Consider the following 6,000-nt stretch of genomic DNA (forward strand, 5'->3'; position numbering starts at 1 on the left):
TGTTCCCTATTTAGGAAGCAGATATATATCAAAAGAACATTTTCGACCCCATTCAGACTATATCTTTTATGCTGAACCATTTTCTGCCGACTGTTATTTCCACTTTTGAATTAAACCTAAATTGTGCTGCCAGACACGATCTATTTCTTTTATACCCCTAAAGCAGGCAGCAAGTTCGCAATGGCTCAAGACAGATATACCTGAAAGTATATTAAATGTCTAAGAAACCCACAAAGCTATATTCTTTAATGTTTAAGAAAGATTCCAAAGTGACCTAGGATATTTCAGTAAGCAAATTAATAATAATCCTTTCAAACACGAAATATTGAAGATGTAAAGGCTTTAGGCTGAAAAGTGACGTTTTAACTGACACCCTTCATGACCTACAAAAATGTAGCAAAGCGACACAAAAGTCCTAATAGTATCCCGTTCAAAATACGAACATTAATTTAAATAAAATAATTTAAAAAAATTTAAGTTAAACGGTTTTATTGAAAACAGTATTTACATGAAGTAATAATAATATTAAAAGCTAGAAAATAATTAGGTAGGTCCTAAGTACTAGTCATCACGCTCCCCATCAATCTAGGGCGTTGATCAGACAAACAAAAGCGTTGGGCGCGTGAAATTTCTAAAAATATGAACCGTAACATAACCTTATTAAGGCTCAGTTGGTCTTACTTATGACAATCAGTAGAAATTTGACGCGTCCAACGCTTTTATTTAATTGTCTGATCAACGCCTTAGATTGATGAGAAGTGTGATGACTAGTACCTAGGACCTACCTAATTATTTTCTAGCTTTTAGTATTATTATTACTTCATGTAAGTATTGTTTTCAATAAAACCGTTTAACTTAAAATTTTTTTTAAATTATTTTATTTTCAAGTTTTTAGTCTTTATTTAATTTCCTATTATTTCTCATTCTATTTAGTTCATTTAGTGACTCATTATTACAAGGACTCTTTACTGACAATTTGTTACAATCTAAGTCCTCAACACCTAATCCTTCCAAAGACTGCTCGACTCTGCTCCACGTATGCTTGTCCCTCCTCGAACTCCAAAATATGTTGATGTCACTTCTATCGGCCTGTATGTAATATTTGTTCCAAATATGAGCCAAATCGGACATCATAGGTCGCTTTCTATTCATGTGTGTATTATGTGTTCCAAATATGGACCAAATCGGACCACAAATACGATTTTTTGAAATATTTCGATCCATGCGCCAACTATCGGAGATTTTTTTATTATTGCATTGTCATCGGGTTCTCAACTATATTCCAAGTTTCAAGCTCGTAGCTGATGGGGAAGTTACTTAAATTTCAATTACAAAATTAGTGCCGGTCAGCCAGCCAGTCAGCCTGTCAAGTCAAGCTAAATAAAACCGTTAAAAAAAGCTTAAATGTTCGCCCTCGGTAAATATTCTTATATTACAGTAATGTATGTAGGTATTGCCCGGCTTTAGAGCTGTCGGGATTTTGCTTTGTGAGAAAATTGTGCTGTGTGCATACTTGTCGTTATTTTATTATATCTGCCTTTTGGCCTGTTGGGACTGCGGCTTCTCGCGATTCCGGAAAATTGTCTGAATTTTTGGGAAGCCACTCGCGAGTTATCTGTACGGAGAAGATGACGGACCCATACTGCCTCCGAAGACTACTCATACTAAAGATTTAGGAATTTCGAGAGAATCACCCTGAGTTTGAAAATGTCGGAAAAGCCTACAATGGCAGTAAAGAATTTGTCTCCCCATAAATACTTCTTCGTCCGCTTTTAAGTACAACAATAATACATATTGAAAACTAGCAGGCCCCGCAGAATTGTTCTGCCTTAACTTTATACTATCTGCATAACTTTTAAGACGTTTTTACCTCTTACTCCCCCTCTATACCCCTTTTCCTTAACCTTTAATTCTTTCCTCCACCATCTGACTTTCTCTTTCTCTGTGTCCCTTTCTGTCTCTCCATCTTTTCCCTCACTTATTTTCTCTCTAGCTCCCTCTCTTTCTCCCTCCCCCGCTCCGTCTTCCGCTATCACTATATCTTTGACTAACTGTATCTCACTCTCAGTCCCTTTTTCCTTCCCTCCTTTTACACTCAGAGAAAAACGCCGTTCTAAAATCCAGCACCACCGGACTCAATTCAAGCTTTTCATGTTCTTACTTTTTTGTTCTTGAAAAACGAACGACCTGTTCTCAAAACAACAACCTTGTTCTTGAACTGACAACCATTTTCTTGAAAAGAGAACGGCTGGTCTTAAAATATGAACAAATGTTCTATTAATGAGAACAATGGTCTTAAATTAAGAACAATGTTCTTAAATTAAGTTCAAGAAAAAAGAAACAGTATAATTCGTGTGCACTACAATGTTAAATACAACATTTGGCACAAGCTACCAAGCAGTTGTATTAGCCCAGCGGCTATGATGTTGCGGTTGCTATCGTGTGACGCGAGTTCGACCGCCGGCAAACTCTGAAATTTTTTAAAATAATTTTTTTATATTCTATTTTTTTAACTCTTATTTTTCGTTCAGCTCCATTCACATATGCACAGCTGATTCTCAAACTTGTTATGAAATGTTTTAAATATATATTCAGATTGCATCATCAAATAATAAAAATTTCTCGATAGGAGAAATATATGAAAAATGCATATTATGCATTTTTTTCCAACCTTTTTGGAATTTTAATAATAATTTGTTTTGTTATTAATATTTTTTATTAATGACAAATAAATTATTTATTAATAAAAAAAAAATAAATGATGGGTACCTACTTGAAAAAATTACCTTCCCCACTCCCCCAAAGATCAAGCGCAAACCGTTCTTGAACTAACACCGAAAAATGTTAAATCGACCACAAATTGTTCTCGAAGCGTGAGATCGCAAAATCTTAAATCAAGTCCAAGTAGTGCTTGAAATGAGCACAGAAGGTTCACACATCAATACCAAAGTGGTCATAAAATACGAACGGTGTGCTGGGAAAAACTGTTCTTAAAACAAGCCCATCGGTCACGATTTAAGAAAAAACGTACTTAACAGACTTTTGTCAACGAATGTTCTTAATTTTGAACTTGTTTCGTTCGTTTTAGAACGATTTTTTCTCTGAGTGTAGTTCTCTTTAGATATTCCTATTCCTTTCTATCCCTTATTCCCAATTTCCGCTTCAACCCCAGTCCCAAGCTGAAGAAAAATTAAAAGAAAGCATGGGGCGTGGTCCACCCTCCTTACCATTTAACCCTCAAACAGGCAAATCTCCAAAACTAAAAAAAAGTGCAAATATTTTTTTTAAGTTAAACTGTGGACCGTAAAGTAAGGTAGACACGATTTTCAAGTAAAAACTATTTTCATTTCTGCATTAAAAGGAAAAAAGGAAGGCTGCCTTAAGGCATCCTTGCCTGTTACGGTATATTTTAATAGAAAGGCACGGAAAGTAACGAATATAATTTTATTCAAAATTATATATGTATAATACAGAGTAAAAGCTTTTTTATATAATTTTATGGCATGGTATTCGGCAAAAAAATTTTTCGAACTCGAACAGCATGGGTTTATTTGGCATTTTTGGTGTCATATCTATCGTAACGAACGTCAACCGGATGCTTTGCTCTCTTGCCTAATTCCGATCTCTATCCCTTCTTTTACCTCTCCCTGTAAGCTACTAAACACCAGCTGCGATTTCTTCGCGAAATTGTTTTAATTGATAGCGGTTTTCTCCACTTGTACTACAGCTAGAATCGTTGACTTTTAGGAAAGCGTTCGACGGTATAAAATAAACGAGTTGGTTGCAGCCATATCAATCAGATGATAAAAAAGTCTGATCATTGAATTTCGTGCCTTAGCTCGAATAACCCCACCCATATGCTTATTATATTCCCTTACTATCTGGAACAGTCTACTTCGAGGTACTTTTTCTGTTTCCGATCGTAGCGTGCCACCTTTGACTCCTGAAGTGTGGGATTTGAACAGGTAAATGGTTCAGTTCCAACGTATGTTAACGCTAATCGTACACTCTTATTGTCCTTCCATTGGACTGTATTTATTTCAACGCTATTCGATGAAGCAAGAAACTCTACTGAAAATCCTTTTTTTTTACTTCGAGATCGGACGGTAATTTACAGTTAGGAATCTGGTTGACCCTAATTGTACCTAGACTAAAAATTCCACGTGCACTTAAATATACCAATAACGAAAGCGTTGTGTAAAACTTATCAAAATGATATGGTTTCTAAAATTTGGTATTGTTTGGGACAATCGAACAACAACATTGGCAGTGCTTCCTAAGTCCGGTGAGATGTTAAACTCGAAGGACCAAAACTTTCTGACACTAGTAACGGGGATCGCACTCTTTTCTGAGGCTTCAAGGATTCTGCTGAGGTTGATGGGACTACTGACTACGGTGAAGACGTGCTGATGAGCGACATGTCGAAACTTTGATCAACAAAATTCTTTGACCCGGTAGCATCCATTTCTCTAATACAATTAAAAATACATTCGGCGCCTTCGGGAGATATTTCATCTAGGCTAAAATCTGGATCATTGAGTTCATCATCACTGCATCACATTGTGGGGTCTATCTTCGCCTTTATCTACCGATTCCATTAGTTGAATGACTTCTTCTTCAGTAATATCGGAAAGCCTACACCTTTTCTCTCGGAGTATACGATCATTTGTTTCCATTTCTAGAAAGCACAGAAATAATACATACATACTTTCATATGCAAACACAAAAAATGATCATGACGAACAGCAATTATGAGAATGCAACTTTCGCCATAAACCGGCATAATTCCTCATATTTGTACTTTTTCAATTACACAGTCACTAGATATGTATATTTATCAACAGTTTATACTCGCCTAAACTTTCTATTAAATTTTCGTATCAAGCAAACAAGCACAAGTTCAATTATTTCTCAATTAAATGTTTTATCTTCACCACAGTAAATTGTAAACTCACTCGAATCGCGCTCTAAAATGAAAGTATGAGCATACCGAAACCGGAGAAAATAAAAAAGTGAGCATAACATAATAACTAAATTCCAAAGAAATAACATTAATGTATTTCGTAGCTATAATTGCAAAGGCCGCTAAAAATTTGAGTTTTTAACAAAGGAAGCCTTGCCCGTTTAAGGGTTAAGGGCATGAAAAATAAATTTTGACCGATTATCAGACCTACTCAATATGCTCACAAAATTTCATGAGAATCGGTCGAGTCCCTTCGAAAGAGTTCAACCACAAACCACAGATTGGCTTCGTTCTGACTTCTACCTACAAGCTAATGAATACCCCCATCCTCACGCTGCGTATTACCGTAAAGTTTACTGCATTGCATATTACCTGCAGTTATGAATGTTCGGTTAATAGACCCTCCCTCATCACAACAACAATTTTAATATGATACTGATAAGCATTTCGGAACTATTCAAGGTGGCAGCACGATGACAGCTGATTTCCACTTTTTTAATTTGATTTGATACATCAACTTCCGGCGCAGTACGATTTTGACATTAGTCCACCGATTCACAAAAACAAAGTACATGGAACTTTTATTTATGTTTGTAGGTATGTATGTCACCACGCTGATAAGATTTTACACACTTCAATAAAGAACGATGTGTTAAGATATAGCGTTGCCATTTTCAATTTTCTAACTTACGCAAAACCAAATTAAAATCATACAAATAAAAAATAAAAATGTAAGGCGCGATAACATCCGAAGAGATTTTAGGCCGAGCTAAACACCGCCGAGGGGCGACCTCGCTTAGAAAAATTTTCTTCTAATTGAAACACCTTATCTCTAAAATTTTGATGTTGCTTTGCCCGAGGTGTGAACCCAGGGCATTCGGTGTGGTAGGCGGAGTACGCTACCATCACACCAGGGTGGCCGCCAAAATCATACAAAATTACCTGAAATTCCCCAACACAGTTTTCAACTAATCCCTTAAGTTTAAAAAAACTTGCATGCCCCAAAATGAATGCCAAAACAATGTGAACTTCAATAC

The sequence above is a fragment of the Eurosta solidaginis genome, chromosome 4 (genome assembly GCF_040869045.1).
Source record: "Eurosta solidaginis isolate ZX-2024a chromosome 4, ASM4086904v1, whole genome shotgun sequence".
In the NCBI taxonomy this organism is placed as follows: domain Eukaryota; kingdom Metazoa; phylum Arthropoda; class Insecta; order Diptera; family Tephritidae; genus Eurosta; species Eurosta solidaginis.